This window comes from Rhinatrema bivittatum, chromosome 9 (assembly GCF_901001135.1).
Source record: "Rhinatrema bivittatum chromosome 9, aRhiBiv1.1, whole genome shotgun sequence".
In the NCBI taxonomy this organism is placed as follows: Eukaryota; Metazoa; Chordata; class Amphibia; order Gymnophiona; family Rhinatrematidae; genus Rhinatrema; species Rhinatrema bivittatum.
Window position 1 is genome coordinate 149,897,406 of NC_042623.1, and position 19,384 is coordinate 149,916,789.

The window sequence follows — 19,384 nt, forward strand, 5'->3', positions numbered from 1 at the left end:
GGATATATGAAAAAATATTTCTGTTAACCCTATTTATTCACCCAACACACAATTAAATTGTGGAATTTCTTGCTAGAGAATGTGGTCATGACATAGCAGTGTTTAAAAGGGGTTTTGACATGCTCCTGGAGGAAAAGTCCATAAATCATTATTAGTCATGTAAATTTGTAAAAGTCACCACTTATCCCTGGGAGTAAGCAACAAGGAAAGGATCTATTCTTTTAGCATCTGCTGGGTACTTGTGAACCGGATTGGCTACTGTTAGAAACAGGATGCTGGGCTTGATGGTCTGACTCAGCATAGCATTTATGATTTATTGGAAAGGAGAAGTAAACCAACCATATTGTGCATATGCAATTTTGACTCCTGTCCTGTTCAGAACAGCATCACAGATGACCTCTTATGAGATGAGATCTGATTGCTTCAGGCCGTATGCGTAGATCAGATGCCATTTGTAAGTTTGCAATATCATATCCAAATGAGTAAGTAAAATGTGAAGTTTGGCCCTTATTTCAACATAGCTATTTCTAGACATATAGGAAAATTAGGGACATTTTAATTTTAGTAATAATGACTTAGTAAAATTATTATTTGCTACAGAAGCATAGACGACTGTGTTTTTATGTATTAAGTTGTTTAATCTGTAAACCGGAGTGAAGGCAACTTGCTATACTTCGGTATAAAAAAAAAGTCTACATAAATAAATAAATAAATAATGGACTGGATTCCTATTCCAAGGAGACTGACAAGAAGAAAGCTGAAAAGGTTAGGAAATCACAAGTATTGGCTCTCTTTGGGAATAAGAGGGAGAATCCCTGGCATTTTATCTCTGTTTGGGGAAGGGAAGAAATCCATAGCCCTGAGCCTTTCTTCAGCCTTTAGTCTTAGTTGTGAGAACAGTATATTTTTAAATGTTACAAAAACAAGAAATTAAATGCACACAGGGCCAGTGGAAGCACTAGGAGAACTAGGGCACGCAGCAAGAGCCAGCTGCATAGCCACGGTCTCACCATCTCACGGCGGTGCAAGTCGGGGACTCGGCCAGTCGGGGTGACTGACTGACATGCCGTGCGGTGCGACCCGTGCCAGAGAAGAGACAGCCGCTACTGTGGCGGCGGCGGTAGTGGCAGCTCAGCAGCTGCCGGCAGGATATTTTATTGCAGCGACGAGTGACTTACCTGTCCGTCCTCACCCAACTGGGTGCGGCACGACGGGGGGGGGGGGGGGGGCAGAAGGTCCACCTGGGGCACCTAATACCCTTGCACTGGCCCTGAATGCACCTATACTTTTAATTTTGTAACAAGAGATGCTTGTCTAGGCCTCACATTTATGATTAAGGATTGATTTCTGCAGTTCTCTGCCCATGGGTAAATCTAAACAAGAAAAACAGTACAGCACTGCCAAGGCACTCGGTTTCTGCAGGGAAACATATAGCCTTGCTATATGACATGAGATTAAGCTCTGATCAGGGCAAGGATGTGCTCATTGTCTGTATATTTAATTAATCTCTTTTTTCAAAAGTATTTGTTAGCTGCCCCTCCATTAGCAAAGTGTGGGATAGGGTACAATCAGGACATACATAATTAAAATCAAATGAACAATAGAATAAACAGTAAAGACAAAAGACATGAGTGCAGTCTTTTCCTTAAATCATTATTTATTGTTAGAACATAAGAACATAAGATTTACCATACTAGATCAGACCAAAGGTCCATCAAGCACAGAATCCTGTTTCCAACAGGGCCAATCCAAGTCACAAGTACCTGGTAGGATTCCAAAAGGTCAACAGATTCCATGCTCCAGAGAAAAGTAGCAGATTTCCTCAAGTCCACCTTAATAATGGTTTATGGACTTTTCTTCTAGGAATTTGTTTAAAACTTTTTTAAACCCAGCTAAACTTACAGCTTTCCCCACATCTTCCGGCAAAGAATTTGAGAGTTTAATTATGCGATGAGTAAAAAAAATATTTTCTCTTATATGTCTTAAATATATCACCTAGCAACTTATTGAATGTCCCCTAGTCTTTGTACTTTTTGAAAGAGTAAACAACTGATTTGCATTTACCTGTTCCATTCCACTTATTATTTTATAGACCTCTATCATATCTCCCCTCAACCATCTCATCTCCAAATTGAAGAGCACTAACCTCTTTAGCCTTTCCTTACAGAGGAATTTTTCTATCCCCTTTATCATTTTGGTCACCTTTCTCTGTACCTTTTCTAATTCTGCTATAGATTTATGTGACCAGAAATGCACACTATACTCAAAGGGGTAGATTTTCAAACAGCGCGAATAGGCGTACTTTTGCTGGCGCATCAGGAGCAAGCAAAAGTACGCTGGATTTTAGTAGATACGCGCGGAGCTGCGCGTATCCGCTAAAATCCGGGATCGGCGCGCGCAAGGCTATGGATTCTGTATAGCCGGCGCGCGCCGAGCCGCGCAGCCTACCTCCATTCCCTCCGAGGCCGCTCCGAAATCGGAGCGGCCTCGGAGGGAACTTTCTTTTGCCCTCCCCTCACCTTCCCCTCCCTTCCCCTACCTAACCCACCCGCCCGGCCCTGTCTAAACCCCATCCTTACCTTTGTCGGGGGATTTACGCCTCCCAGAGGGAGGCGTAAATCCCCGCGCACCAGCGGGCCGCTAGCGCGCCGGGACGCGACCTGGGGGCGGGTCCGGAGGGCGCAGCCACGCCCCCGGACCGCCCCGGGCCGTAGCCACGCCCCCGGGCCCGCCCCGGAACACTCCCGACACGCCCTGAAAATGCCACGCGGTTCGGGCCCGCCCCCAACACACCCCCCTCAGAAAACCCCGGGACTTACGCGAGTCCCGGGGCTCTGCGCGCGCCGGTAGGCCTATGTAAAATAGGCTCACCGGCGCGCAGGGCCCTGCTCGCCTAAATCCGCCCGGATTTGGGCGGATTTAGGCGAGCAGGGCTCTTAAAATCCGCCCCAAAGTGTGGTTGCACCATGGAGTGATACAAAGGCATTATGATATTCTCTGTTTTATTCTCCATTCCTTTCTTAATAATTCCTAGCATTCTATTTGCATTCTTAGTTGCTGCTACACACTAAGCAGAAGATTTCAATGTATTAACAATGATGCCTAGACCCTTTTCCTGAATGATGACTCCTAATGTGGAACCTTGCATTATGTAGCTATAAGTGGGTTACTCTTCCATATGTGCATCACTTTGCACTTGCCTACAGTAAATTTCATCTTTCATTTGGTTGCCCAGTCTTCCAGGGTCCTCTTGCAATTTCTCACAATCCTCTTATGATTTAAAAATTTTGAACAATTTTGTGTCATCGGCAAATTTGATCACCTCATTCATTTTTCCCATTTCCAGGTCATTTATAAATATGTTAAAAAGTCTTGGTCCCAGAACAGATCCTTGGGACACTCCACTATTCACCTTTCTCCATTGAGAAAATGTACCATTTAAACCTAGTCTCGATTTTCTATCTTTTAACCAGTTTCCAATTCACATTAGGACCCTGCCTCCTATTCCATGACTTTTTAATTTTCTAATAAATCTCTCTTGAGGGAATTTGTCAAATCCTTTCTGGAAATCCAGATACACTACATCAACTGGCTGACCTTTATCCACATGTTTATTTACACTCTTAAAAAATTGTAGCAGATTGGTGAGGCAAGACTTGCTTTGGCTAAATCCATGTTGGCTTTGTCACATTAAACCATGTCTATTTATATTTTCAGCAATTTTGTTCCTTATAATAGTTTCTACCTTTTTACTTGGCACAGATGTCAAACTCACTGGTCTGTAGTTTACTGGAAGGAGTGGAGAGAATGAGACGGGATTTAAGCAAGCTGGAAGACTGGTCAAAGATATGGCAGCTGAGATTCAATGCCAAGAAGTGCAGAGTCATGCATATGGGGTGTGGAAATCCGAAAGAAATGTATTCGATGGGGGGTGAAGGGCTGATGTGCATGGAGCAGGAGAGAGACCTTGGGGTGATAGTGTCTAACGATCTGAAGTTAGCGAAACAATGTGACAAGGCGATAGCTAAAGCCAGAAGAATGCTGAGCTGCATAGAGAGAGGAATATCGAGTACGAAAAGGGAAGTGATTATCCCCTTGTACAGGTCCTTGGTGAGGCCTCACCTGGAGTACTGTGCTCAGTTCTGGACACCGTATCTCCGAAGGGACAGAGACAGAATGGAGGCGGTCCAGAGAAGGGCAATCAAAAAGGTGTATGGTCTTCATTGAATGCCTTATGAGGAGAGATTGAAAAATCTAAATATGTATACCCTGGAGGAAAGGAGGAGCAGGGGTGATATGATATAGACCTTCAGATACTTGAAAGGTTTTAATGATCCAAAGTCAATGACAAACCTTTTCCATTACAAAAAAATCAGCAGAACCAGAAGTCACAATTTAAAACTCCAGGGAGGAAGACTCAGAACCAATGTCAGGAAGTATTTCTTCACAGAGAAGGGTGGTGGATGCCTGGAATGCCCTTCCGGAGGAAGTGGTGAAGACTAAAACTGTGAAGGATTTCAAAGGGGCGTGGGATAAACACTGTGGATCCATAAAGTCTCGAGGATGTGAATGAAGAGAAGAGGCATGGGGGTGGCTGGCGAGAATGACAGCTACTTCCTGGTGACTAATACCCTTATTCAATAAACATACACACGGTTAATGCGACTCCAACATTGCTCTATGCTTCAACGGCAAGAGGAAATGTGGGACAAAGGATTTGCATTCACAAATAAGCGTGGGAGTAGCTTGCTTGTTGCGGCGGTTACTACCCCTAACCAATTAAACCTGATACTTCACTTTGAATACATTTACAGCGCATCTCACTGCTTCAACGGCAGGGGGGAATGAAGATAAGAGGATTTACAGTCAGACAATGTTGCGACCGTCGCTGCTCGATGTCCTCACTCCGCCCTTTTTACCTCTGTGGCGACTCCCTCCGGGTCTGATGGATGGCTGGCTGCCGCGGCGTCTCCATGCCGTCTCCCTCCAGCGTTCCCGGACCGGCTTGACGTTGCAGATCCGCCATGTTGCCTGAAGACCTAGGGCGCATGTGCACGTTCTGATTGAAGTACCAGCAAGAGCGCGAACCTCAGGGGTGTCCCCCTGAGATGACGTCATCCGCTTCCAGTATTTAAAGGTCTCTATTTCGCTATCTAACTGAGTTAGCAAGGGGATTGCTTCGGTTACGCACCCAAGCTACTCTGCCTCCTTGGACTTACCAGGGGTACCCACTCCTCGGGGGCCTCGCTCTTTTCTTTACTTTCAGACTACAGATAGGAACCGGTACTCGCTTCTCGAGGGCCCATGTTCCTGGACACTCTGAAGATTCTCTACTGCCTGGAAGCTATCGCTGCTACAAACAATTGTAAGTTACCATCGCTCTCACAGAGCTTTCCCTGGAACCAGGTGCTCACTCCTCGAGGGCCTAAACCTTTCCAGCTCCTGAGCTTCCTTGAGACCTTGTGTGAGTTTTGTCATCTAGTTCTGTTCATGAACTCTGCCTACTCTGCCTACTCACTTTCTACAGTTTCTCAACAGCTCAGCCATCCTGGGATCGCTGTTCCAGTACCTGAGGGACTACAGCCCTGTCAGGCATATCAGCTCACTACTGCCACCTCTGGTGGTTTAAAAAACCTGTTTAATAAAAGAAATAATGTGTGTTTGTCTCCATACTCAAGCCTAGCCAGTGGTCCCTCTCGGGATATCCTCCCAGGGGCGTGGTCATCTGCCACCGGCCCAGGGATCCACCCACAACTATATCAGATTCATTACAGATTGTTAACTCCTCACGGAGAACACTACAGATTGCTAACTCCTTAGCAAGACGATATCTGAGACACTACAAGACTGCTGACTTCTTCTTCTTTAGAAGCCAATAACATCTGATTGCTAACTCCGCATTCCAAATAACAGCAGATATACTACAGATTGCTAACTCCCTAGCAAATCCAGAACAGATTGCTAACTCCAGTGGATCTGGCTTAAAAGATGGGATGTTGTTAACTCCATGGATACGGCACATCTCTCTGCCTTGCAGGCTATATCGGGCCTGGCCCAACGCATCTCAGAGCAGCAAGAAACTTTGGAGAAACTTACTGCAGCATTTCATCAGCTACATACACAGAAGATACAAGGCACAGCTTCTAATCAAGAAAGTCAGTTACAGGAGGTAACTTTAAATACTGCTATACCACTGGCGGCTCCTATTCGCTTTTCCGGAGAAATCCAGAAGACCCGGGGCTTTCTGAACCAGTGCTGCATGCATTTCACCTTACAGCCAATTTTATTTCCCACGGCTCTTTCGAAGACCACCTACATCCTGTCATACTTGGATGGAAGAGCCCTGTCGTGGTCATCTACCTTGTGGGAATGCAAGGACCCTATTTTGCAGGACATAGAAGGATTTATGGACTTATTTAAATCCGTCTTTGATGATCCTGCTCATATTTCTGTTGCCAGTTTTACTTTGGTGGACTTGAAGCAAGGCAACAGATCACTGGATGAATTCGCCATAGAATTCAAGACTCTTGCAGCGGAACTTCGCTGGGACTCCAAATGTCTCAAGACTCTCTTCTGCAGAGGCCTGGATACCTGCTTAAAGGATGAGCTGGCCGCTCGCCAGACACCTGACTCACTGGACGAATTAATAGCCTTGGCCACTCAGATTGATCACCAGCTCCGAGACAAGGTTAAGGAACTCCGGCCTAAGTTGTTACCTGGGTTGAAACAGGCTAGTTCTACCACTGCACCTCTGATGGTTCCAGTAACTTCTGCTGCTGATACAGATGAACCGATGCAACTTGGTTATGGACGCTTGACCTCCAAGGAGAGAAGATTCTGGAAGAAACGTGGACTATGCATGTACTGTGGTCAGGCCGGCCATGATGTCTCTACATGTTCCATTCGTCCGAAAGGACGGACGGGCAAAAGTCCTGCAGGAGGACTATTCTTAGGCCTCACTGCGCCTTCTTGTACGCTCTCTCTCCCAGTCTCCTTGACCTACGGACCAGTCACGGTTCAGACTCCTGCCCTGGTGGACTCGGGGGCAGGAAGTATTATATAGATAGCTACCTTCTCTTTCTATGGGACTTGCCAGCAGCCTATATATAACAGATTGCTACTCCGTAGCGGAGGCATGATAGATTGCTATCTCTGTAGCGAAGTACAATATACTTATTGTTAGCTCCTCTCCTCAGAAGAGTATCATTGAACAGATTGCCAACTCCTCTTCCTGGGGAGTTTATCCATAACAGACTGCCATCTCCTTCCTTACAGGAGCATCTAACAGCAGTTCACTAACAGATTACTACTCCGTCCTCCTGGCGGGGTAAGCATTACAGATAGCTAACTCCTCCCTTCTGAAGGAGAAAAGCAGAATAGATTGCTAACTCCTCCCTCCTGTCGGGGTGAGCGATAACAGATTGCTAGCTCCTCCCCTCTGGAGGAGGAGAGCGTAATAGTTAGTGCAGTTAGTGTAGCTGTGTTTAAAAAAGGATTGGATAAGTTCTTGGAGGAGAAGCCCATTACTTGCTATTGATTAAGTTGACTTAGAGAATAGCCACTGCTATTACTAACAACAGTAGCATGGAATAGACTTAGTTTTTTGGGTACTTGCCAGGTTCTTATGGCCTGGATTGGCCACTGTTGGAAACAGGATGCTGGGCTTGATGGACCCTTGGTCTGACCCAGTAGGGCATGTTCTTAAGTTCTTACAGACTGTAACACTGGAACAGATAGAACAGACAGACCAGGACAAGGACAGGATAAAACAGAACAAAGAATACAAAAGCTTGAAGGCAACAGACTAGAAAGCAGGCCTGAGAAGACCACCAAGCAGAACTATAGCAGAAGGCCTGAAAGGCTACAAACAAGGCAAAGGCAGAAGGCCTGAGAAGGCCACAAAACAAGATAAAGGCAGAAGGCCTGAGAAGACTCCAGGACAAGGCAAAAGCAGAAGGCCACAAGGCTGGAAGGTTCGGAGGCTAGAGAGAAGTTCAAAGAAGTCCATTCAGGGGGGAGAAAGAGAGTGTGAGAGTTTGTGTGTGAGAGAGAGAGATTGGGAGCCTGCCTGTGTGTGAGAAAGATTGGGAGCCTGCTTGTGTGTGTACCTGCGCGTGAGAGAGATTGAGGACCTACATGTGTATGTGCCTGTGTGTGTGAGAGAGAGATTGAGAGCCTGCTTGGGTGTGTGCCTATGAGAGAAAGAAGATAAAGTTTGTGCAGCCCTCCCTCCCCCAATCCATGACAATCTCAGGGTGACTGGAAATCAAAATATCCTAGGTATGGAGAGGAGTTTTTAAAATCCTTATTGTAATTATTGGGTGGTGTATGATATTTTTGCTGTTTTTAAATATGAAATTGGTGTTTTGGGAAATTTATAACAAGTTTTTTTAAAATTATTGGATGTTTGTTGACTGTTTTAATATTTATTCTTATTATCAGTATGATTTTAATATTATGAATCTTTTATGACTTGATTTTGCTTGATGTTTTGAGAGGAATGATGTTTCTCTTTTTCCATTTTTGCACTGCTTAATACAGTCGTGCTTGTGGTTTTGTTTCTGTTTTATACTCTATGGCCTTTCTGTTTTGTTTTCATGAGGGTCTGGTCTTGTGTGACCAGGGGCGGATTGGCCTATCGGGGGATCAGGCATCCCCCGATGGGCCGGTCGCTCTAGTCACGTGGTCTGTCGAGCGCGTCCGTGACAGAGCCGCGCTCAGCAGACCACGTGGTATCTCCTGGGCTGGCCTGGGTGGCGAAACCCTGGGCCGGTTATCATCGGGAATCCGCCCCTGTGTGACTTTAATTCTTGCTGTGAACAAGATGGTACATCTCATCACTGGCTTTTATGGCATTATGGTCATCCTATCTTCATTTCTATTTTAACAAACGTATGCTCTTTAAGTACCAAGAACTTAAAACCTGGCTTAAAACTGTTGCACTTGTGGAACATTGGTACCTAAAAGGTTCACCTGCATGCAGAAAGCAGCTTTCAATTCACTGCTGTTAGTAGACATTAGGTGATTATTTTAAGCAAGGGATGGACTTAGGCAATGTTCCCTTTAAGGAATGGGTTGTTGTGAGCATAAAGTGATAGGCTTTTTGCATCAAAGAAAGAAGTGCTGACAGGGTTATGTAACCAAACATTTTTGCACACAGCAAACCAATCTTTAAAGAGAATACTTGACGTTGTGGAGGAGATTGGGTTTGGATCTTGAGGGGGTTGGGTTTAGAGAGAAAGGGTGCTGTTGGGGAAGGAAGGTAGTGCTGTTCAATTTAGTTAAAAATACATTTCTGGGCATTTTCACAATCACATGAACAGTGCCCAGCAGCTTTGAATATATGTGACATTGTAAAATTTGGTTTGGTGCGCCACGAGGATCAAGAAAACTTTAAAGTGTGCCCTGGTATAAAACATTTGAGAAGTTCTGGCCTAGAGCACCAAATTTTGAAGACTCCAAATAGCCAGGCCAAAGAGGAGCCTGCTTCTACTTGCTTTAGGGTACAGTATACTAGCACAGCTTCTAAGAGGCGCCACCTTCGTACCCTGCCTATGGGAGGTATTGCTTATATTTCTTTTGTTGCTTAATCGATGTCAGTATAATAAAGCAGCCTCATCATGTCGCATGCAGAGCGGGAAAGAAACTGAATACGAAAGCTAAAAAAAAAAAAAAAAAAAGGCAACACAAAACGTTCATGACCGCTAGTAACCTTAGGTTCTGCGGCTCTCCCACAAACCCTCCCCATTGATGACATCACAAGACCGGCCTCTCGCGCGCCACCCGAGACGGACCAATGACGGCGCAGCTCATGAATATGGAAGTGGCTGGATGCCGGAACGTAGACTTCCTGTCAGTGGGCTGTGGGGAGAAGGAGTGCGTGGCTTGGGCCTGGCGGAGGAGGGGCCAAGGGGAAAGCGGGTAAGTCCCTGCCCGGAACCGAACTGCGCTCGGTCGTTGCCGTTTCCGTGCTTGTCAGGTAGTGGGGACGCTGAGCCCGGGTGAGTCGCTTCTTGCCTTTACTCTTTGTGCGTTTGCCTCTAGTGTAAAACAAATGTGCCCGCCGCGGCTCGGAGGCACGCGGCTCGGTGTGTGTGTATGAAAGGGCCGCGGCGGGACCCTCCCCTCCCGCTTCCGGCGCTTCTGTCTCGCCGCAGTGAAAAGAGCCCCCACCTCCTTCCTCGCGGGGGGCGGAGGGGAGAGCGGCTGCGGAATCGCCGGTCCTCCCAGCTGCGGCTCCCTGTTCCGGGAGGAGCTGAGCACGGTAGCCTGTGGCTGAGCTGACGTGGTGCCTCATCACCACTACACGCTGCACCGAGTAGTGAAATCGGGATCATTGTGTGCCAGGAGCAAAAAAAAACAAAAACCAAAACACAAACCAAAACAAAAAAACAGCGTTGGCTTGAGCCTAAGAGAAAGGAATAAAAGAACTTAGTCATTGAGATACTCGATAATGGTGAACGCTTTTCATCCACCCATAAAGGAGCTGCTTGGGGGAGGGGGTGAGAAACAACAGTTGAAAAGTCACAGTAAGAATGGGTACATGGCAGCCTTTAGAAACCTAAAGCGAGAGGTTTGTTGAATGAACGTGAGAGATGTCTTTTATGAGGAAACCTAACAAAAACAATCTCTTTCTGTATTTATCAATGAAAATATTTTAGCGATGCCAACGAGGACAAAACAGAGACAAAAGCGATGCAGTTTTTCATTGATTTGCCTTTTAATCTTATATGGTGGAATTATTGGAATGGGACATTTTTAGAAGTGGAGGTGAAATGATTCATTTTGTGTTTTTACCGCAAGAGGATTCTACTGAAGTGGGAGTCGCAGCCCAGTTCTCCCGCAGTAGGTTTATTTGTTGATGTTTGTGGTCCAACTTCTGTCTACTAGAACTTATTTTTAGATCTCTTGTTTGCATTTGGTCTGTTTAAATAATCCTTTGCTATTCTAGTCTTGGAAAATTGTCCTTTGTCTATGTCAATTATATCAGGAAACCTGAATTTCTAAAAGGTTGAGAAACAGATTATTTAGCAAGATACTACTAGCTATGTCTAATTTTTGTTTGTCTTGGCAGTATAGTACCTGACTTTTAAGATGCAAACAGGCCGATGCAATACTGTGTGCTGGCTGCAGCGCAAGGCTCACCTGCGATTGGACGTGCGTCCATAACCCCCGATGAGGTTATTATCTAGTGCCCCCCTTCAAAAAAAAAAAGTGCTCCCGAGGCGCACATTTTTACTCTTCAAAATTATTGCCTGACTGGAGCAGGCAATAATTTGGAAGAGCCTAAAAAGTGTACAGAAAAGCAGAAAATACTGCTTTTTTGTACTTCCTCTGACTTAATATCATGGTGATATTAAGTCAGAGGAATTACAAAATTATGTCCATCCCCTCCAAAAAAAAGTGCTGGTGGTCAGGTTAGGAAAATGGACGTACAAATCCACCTCTCCGGTGTGCCCAATGAAAAATACAAATTGGCTGCCGTGGTAAAAAGAAGGCGCTAAGGGAAATTGCGTACCCCTAGCGCCGCCTCAGCAGCGTCCATTTTCCTGTGGCTGTGCAAAGGTTATGAAAATGGACACTCTAAAATTGAGCATCCATTTTCTTAAGTGTCTGACAGCCTCCTCTCCCGGGCACCTGCTGCTGAGGAGGCGCTAGGGGTGTGCAGTTTCCCCTGGCACCTCCTTTTTACCGTGGCAGCCCATTTTCATTGGGCACCCCGGAGAGGTGGATTGGTGTGTGTTAAGGGGGCGGGCACTCAATCATGAGCGCCTCTTTAACATGCGCCGATATTGCATCGCTTGAAAGTTAATATTACTGCTATTGAAAGTAGGCAGCTCTGTATCCATAGACATAAGTGAGTCCCTGCTTTGTGGAACTTTCAGCCTATTCAAAACAGACAAGGAGCTTCAGGAAATCTTAGTATAGAAAATGTTTAAAATTGACAAGGCTATGAGCTGGGATGGCCTTTAAAAGACTTTAAAAGCATTCTCAAAAAATTAATTTGCTTTTAGTCTTAAGTCTTTTAAGTGTTTTGGTATTTAATATTTATAGTGAGCTACATATAAACCACCAAGATCTCTATAGGTCTGATTGATGTGATCTTATCTAATGTTGTAATTACAAAGTGAAGACCAAGACTATAAATAATATAACTGAGAGACGTGACATTGAAATTTACTGTAATTATTTAATTTATTTTAACTTTTTATATTCTGCTACTTCTACCTTTTATACAGGGCAGATTACACTTTTAAACATTCATAAAATTACAAACAAAAAATGCATTCAGCAATAAAATGCATCAGCAAAAAAAGCTGCTTTAAGCTTTTTTTCTTAAATGACAAATGTATTTGGTTTGATTTATGTATTTGGACATGTTCTTTTAGCATAATTGAGAAATCTGGAATAGCTAAGACTTATTTCTCTTCATCTGGATAAAAAAAATACTTCAGGTTAAGAACCTAACATAAGACTTGCCATACTGGGTCAGACCAAGGGTCCATCAAGCCCAGTATCCTGTTTCCAACAGTCGCCCATCTAGGTCTTAACCTTTTGAAGTTGCTCCTTTCAGTTTTTTCCTAACCATTTTCTTCATTTTATTATAGTCACCTTTTTGAAAGTTAAATGCTGTCACAGTAGATTTCTTTAGTGCCCTCCCTCCGGTTATTAAGACAGATTTGATCATGTTGTGATCACTGTTGCCAAGTGGCTCCAACACTGTTACTTCCTGCCCCAAATCCTATGTTCCATTAAGAAGTAGATTTAAAATTGGTTCCCCGCTTGTTAGTTCTTGTACCAGTTGCACCATGAAGCAGTCATTTATTTTATCTAGGAACTTTACCTCTCTAGATTAGAATGACCCGATGTGTCAGTGCTGGGGTAATTGAAATCACCCATTATTACTGTGCTGCTGATTTTGTTAGCTTCCCTTTCATTGTTAGTTCATTCTGACCTGGTGGATGGTAATACTCACCACTGCTATTTTATTCTCCTTTTTGCCTGGAATTTCTATCCATAAAGATTCAGCATTGCATTTTGTTCCTGCAGAATTTTTGTCCTGCAACTCAGTGCCGCTTTTCACATATAGTGCCACTCTCCAGCAATTTAATCCAACCTATCATTTCATTGTTCTCAATTATTTGGATTCAAAGATATTTATGTACAAGAAGAAAATATTTTTTAATGGGAAGGAGGTTCCCCAAACCTGTCCTGGAGGACCCCCAGTCAGTCAGGTTTTCAGGTTATCCACAATGAATATGCATGAGAGAATTTGCATACCATGGAGGGACTGCACGCAAATTTATCTCATGCATACTCATTCTGTATATCCTGAAAACCTGATTGGCTGGGGGTCCTCCAGGACAGGTTTAGGAACCCCTCTCTCTCTAGAGCATGATCTGGGGTTCCAAGAGGCTAGGCTCAGGAGCAGTGTCAGAAAACAGTAACAAGGTGATGCATTCCTGGAATGTCCTCCTGTAGATAGTGGGGAAGGCTAAAAGTATAACAGACTTCAAGCAGGCAAGGAGTAAGCACAGAGGACTTTTTTTTTTTTTTTAACTAAAAGGGAAGAGAGAGCAGACATACAAGGTAGTAGCATGTGTTTAAAGTGCTCTGCTTGAACAAAGACTGTTGGGGGTGTTTCAAGAATGAATGGAAAAGTGGGTAATATGAAATGCTAGAAGTCCTAGTGGAAAACGCATATAACGCTGCAGTCAGATCCAGTCTAACAGTCAGAAATGACAGGAATTCTAGTTATTATTGTACTATTCTAGCTGAAACACAGGCAGCCATGCAGCTGGATCTGTCTGTCAGTCTGTGATGACAGAATTAACTAGCAGTTGGATCTGTCTGGCAGACTGCAAATATAGTAATAACTAGAAGTTCTAATGGAAAGGCTGTGTACCTTGTGTTGACCAAGATAGTGCAGCAGGGTGGTGATGGCCACTGGGTCCTAGAAGGCTGAATGTATGGTCATTGGCCTTGCTAGTATTGGTAGCCGTTTTTATATTAATACAGAGTTTTAGGTTCTATATGAGAAAGGAGGAGTGCAGAGGTGAATTAGGTGGCTGGTAGCAGGGATTTATTCTTAGCAGTGTGAAGTGGATAAGACCATAAGTTATACCATGCTGGCGCAAGACCAAGGTCCATTGATCCAGCATCATCTTTAACAGTGGCCAATTTGGTTCACAAGTACCAGGTAGTTCCCAAAAGTAGTTCTGTATCTTGTTTTGTTCACTCCAGGGAGAAGCAGTAGCTTTTTCAAGACTGCCTGGTTAATTGTTTATGAATTCTTGTTTCAGGAAAGTATTCAAACATTTTTTAAATCCTATTACTTTAATCACCCTGACCCCTTTCTGTGGCAGCAAATTCCATAGGTTCTAGATCTGATGGTTGTTAATTCCATGGTGTCGCCTTGTTTTTGTATTATATGAAAGGATAAATTACCATTCCCTATTTACCTGTTCCACCCAGCTCATGATTTTATAAATGTATATCATATTTCCTTCCAGTCATCTCTTTTCCAAGCAGAAGAGCCCTGTCCTGTTTAGCCTTTCCTCATAGGGAATCATTCATGCCATTTATCGTCTTTATTTTTTTTGTTGCCTTTCTCTACAACTTTTCCACTTCTGTGTTCTCTCTTTTTTTTTTTTTTTTTTAGATGGGGCAACCAGAATTGCACACAGTATTCAAGGTTTGGTCGCATTATAGATCGGTACAGTGCCATTATAATATTCTCCATTTTTTAAAGTTTATGTTTGGCTCAGTGTGCTGTTGCGATCAAAAAAGCAAAAAATGTTAGGAATTATTAAGAAGGGAATGGCAAGTCAATGATGGATATCGCTTCATGGGGAGACCGCATCTTGAATGCTGTGTGCAATTCTGGTCGCCGCATCTAAAAAAAAAAATTATATAGTTATACTGAAGAAAATGCAGAGAAGGGCAACCAAAAGGATAAATGGCATGGAACGGATGCCCTATGAGGTAAGGCTAAGGAAGTTAGGGCTGTTCAGTTTGGAGATGAGCGTCTGAGAGGGGATATGATAATCATGAAAGGACTTGAAAAGTTAATGTAAATTGGTTATTTACTCTCTCAGATAATAGGACTAGGGAGCAAGTAGCTGAAGAGATGAGAGCAGCACCAGGCCTTTTGTAGGGGAGCGAATACAGCTTTGAGCTTTTTTTGCTCTGACTCCATCTGCTAACCTACTTGGCTGGACTGGTCTGGCATAGGCAATAAGGAAAGAGTAGTTAATAGACATCTGTCTGGATAAGGTTACAAGACCATTTCTAAAAATTCAGAACATCATCCTTCCACAGTCAGTCTACAACTGGAAAAAAATTGAAGAACATTGACTCTACCCAGGAGCAGTCATCCTACTAAGATTACACCAAGAGCAAACCAGAAAATTATCCACAAAGTCACAAAGAACCCCCAGCTAAAGATCTGAAGGCCTCTCTGGCAGCAGCTGATGTGAGGATTTGTGCGTCAGCCATTAGGAAAAAAACTGAATGGGAATGGTATTCTTGAGATGATAGCTAGGAAGAAACCAATGCTTTCTAAAAGCAGCATTGCTGCCTGCCTCAGGTTCACCAAAGAACATCTGGAATAATGTTCTCTGGATAGAGGAGTCAACAATTGAACTTTTCGGTTACAACCAACAAACAACATTTCGAAAATAAGAACCTCATTTTAACTGTCAAGCATGGTGATTGAAGTAACATGGCATGGAGCTGCTTTCCTGCATCAGGACTTGATTGGTTTGCCAGCATTGATGAAATCAGGACATTTTTGCTTTATACTAAAAACAATTCTAGAGGATGATGTCAGGACATTATCCATAAGCTGAGGGTGAGCCGAAAATGGGTCATGCAGCAAGATTACCCTAAATGTTCAAGTAAATCAACTACAGAATAGCTGAAGAGATCCTGTGTTTTAGATTGGCCAAGTCAAATTCTCGACCTAAACCTTAGTGAAAAGTTGAGCAATTGACCAAAATTCCTCAAGGGCCAATGTGAGATAATGATCAGCTGTTATTTGAAGTTATTGCCTTTCAAAAAGGTGCTATCAGTTACTAATTAATTGAAGTAGCTGAAAGGCAGATATAAATCTAAATATCCTTTTTGTCCAAGTTATTTTTTCCATAGGATTATCATTCTCCATCAGAGTTCAGATTAGGATCCAATAATGTTTTTGAGTATAAATTGTGCTAACACACAGACCATCCTATGGCGTTGATAAACTTTCTCAGCACTGTATATGCTCCATTTCTTATACACCTGCTCTACACATCCATTGCTTGTCATTTTCAGAGACAAGTTGCTGGGCTAGACAGATCTTTGACCTAACCTCATTTAGCAATTGTTATGTTCATATTCATAGGTACTCACTGTATCATTTTAAAATTTCATTAAACCAGCCTCTTTTTAAGTCTTTATGGAGTATCCTTGTAATTTCTCTGAAAAGCTGTGGCAGTCACATTAGCAAGGCTCTGACAAATTACTCTACGCTTACTTGATATAACTAGTTCATGCCAGACAGAGTGACCAGAATGATAAACAGGATGGAATGGCTCCCCTATGAGAAAAGGCTAAACAGATTTGGGCTCTTCTGCCTGGAGAAGATTCGGGTAATAGGAGATATGAAAGAGGTCTATAAAATCTTTGAGTGGGTTGGAATGGATAAATAAATGGTTATTTATCCTTTCCAATAATACTAGGACTAGGGAACGTTCCATGAAACTGATAGCACATTTAAAACAAGCGGAAGAAATGATTTATGGACTTTTTCTTCAGGAATTTATCTAAACCTTTCTTAAACCCAGCTATGCTAACTGCTTTAATTACATCTTCTGGCAACAAATTCTACAATTTAATTGTGTACTTAGTGCAAAAATATTTATTAGTCATGAACACTTGGAAAAGCTACTGTTTGATTCCTGTTTATGAGCAAGGATTTGGATCTTTTCTTTGCAATCCTGCTTGATTACTTGTGACCTTGATTGATTGTTAGAGACGAGACACTGGGCTTGATAAACCTTTTGGTCTGACCCATTATAACATTATTTGTTTCTAAATGATATTGCACATACTGTATAAACTAATCAGTTATATTCATTTGTGACACTGTTCTGAACAATATTAGCAGTCAAAGGACAACCTCTGTAGCCTTACTTGGAATAAGATTTCAGAGATAAGACCATAATTAGTACCATGCTATGTAAGATGAATGGTCCATCAAGCTCAGCATCCTGTCTCCAAGAGAGACCACCTTGGGTCTCCTGGAAATGTATTTCTTTATTTAAAGCCTTCATAATCCACCATCAAACAATTCTCCACAGACTATCTGAAATTGGTATAACTGGAAAAACTAAAATGATTCAGATCCTTCCTTCTAAACAGATCATTTCAGGTAAACAGTAACAACTCCATCTCGGAACTAGTCCCTCTAGAAACCGGAGTGCCACAAGGCTCAGCCCTATCTGCCACACTTTTCAACATCCTCATACTCCCCTTGTGCCAACTACTTGCAAGCCTCAGCATCACTTACTATTTATACGCAGACAACATTCAGCTACTCATCCCTGTAATGAATACCGTTGAAAATGCTCTTAAACTAACCGCCACCCATCTCACCACAATAAAAAATACTCTAAATCAAATGAATCTATGCCTTAACATGGACAAGACTGAATGTATACTGCTTGAAAGAAAAAGCCAACTTAACCAACCCAAGAACTCAATCCAAATAGACAACACAATGATCAAACTAAGTGAAAATGTAAAAGACCTGGGGATTTGGCTCGACCCTGAATTGAACTTCAAAAAACATATTGCCATGAAAACCAAAGAAGGCTTCTACAAGCTCGCAATACTTAAGAGACTAAAACCACTCCTAAACAAACCTGAATTCAGAACCATTCTTCAATCCCTAATATTCACAACCTTTGACTACTGCGATTCACTACTAATAGGGCTACCCAAATCAACCACATGCCCTCTTCAGCTACTACAGAATGCTACAGCGAGAATATTCACCAACCACAAAAGAATGGAACACATCACCCCAGTACTAAAGGAACTACATTGGCTGCCCATAGAGAAACGCATAGAATACAAATTACCAGGCTTGTCCATGGGACATATTTTTCTGTCCCATCCCATCCCATGGGATTCCCATTACAATATTAATATGGAATACAGTTCAAATAAAATTATTAAATTTATGAAAGTTTACGTTTAGTGTCTACTAAATAGGACTACATGTACAAAGAGACATGCAAAACGACAAAATTTATTAACTTTATTAACTTTAACACTCAAAAGTATAATCTAAGTATGACAATTCAGTATCATTCTGACACTCTCATTCTATTTCTGAGTCACTCTGCTCATTCAGCACACTATCAATTTCCTGCTCATCGACCGTTTCTAATAATTCAGTTAATCCAGGTAATCCCTGAACCATTTCCACAATTTTCATCTTACATGCAAATCTGATATACACAGAGTTTATAACGACAGCTGGTGACATCCGTTTTCGTAACTTACTCAACAACAATCCAGTCGCACTAAATAAGCGCTCTACTGCTGACGATGACACTGGTATGGCCAAAACAATTTTTTCTATTTTGTTGCACTTACGCAACTGCAAATTTCAGCCTAAATTTATTTTACAATATCAAGTATCGACTACCATGGGAAATACAAATGTGTGCCGTCCCATCCCATGGGAATAACATTCCTATGGACAACACTGCAAATTACTTTCTATAAAACACACAAACATAATAATGAAAAAGAATGCTTAAATTCTATACTCCACAAACATATCCCATAGCGCAACACCAGATCAGCGAATAAGGTTCTGCTCACCATCCCATCAGTAACAATTGCTAGCCTCACTACAACTAGCGAGAGAGCAGCTTCAATAGCCGGATTTCGCCTATGGAACTCACTACCTAAAAACCTTAGATTACAAAATGACATGAGATTATTCAAAAACAACTCAAAACATGACTTTTTAAACAGAAAGATGGCATCGGTTAACAAAATCCTCACCAAATATACACATCAAAAAACCTTTGCACAAATAAATTCGGACAAATAAATATTAACAATGTATAACAGTAGCCAATAATTACCCAGACTGTTAGTAAAGTTAAATGTAACCAAGCTACCATTAGTAAATTGAAATATTACCATGTTACTGTTAGTAAGGTTAAACATTAACAAAGTGTATCTGTTTTAATTGTTATGACATTCATTGTAAGAAGTTGTTATACCTGTAAACCGGAGAGAAGGTGTGTTCCAAACTTCGGTATATAACAATACACAAATAAATAAAATATAATGAGCATTTGCTTAACAGAGTACAGATTGA

At 42.5% G+C, this 19,384-nt stretch overlaps 1 protein-coding gene across 5 annotated transcripts in view; it reads left to right on the forward strand.

Annotated features, from left to right (window-relative positions):
* The first annotated feature begins 9,789 nt into the window (after window positions 1–9,789).
* The window catches only part of ACSL3 (acyl-CoA synthetase long chain family member 3), a 223,908-nt gene continuing 214,313 nt past the window's right edge, over window positions 9,790–19,384 (forward strand). Inside the window, exon 1 of one of the 5 annotated variants that reach the window (XM_029615577.1) lies at window positions 9,790–9,921. The gene's annotated coding sequence lies outside the window, so the exon portion shown is untranslated. Of the gene's footprint in view, window positions 10,002–19,384 lie in introns of all 5 variants that reach the window. The other 4 variants (XM_029615578.1, XM_029615579.1, XM_029615583.1 and 1 more) reach the window with 4 other exon arrangements.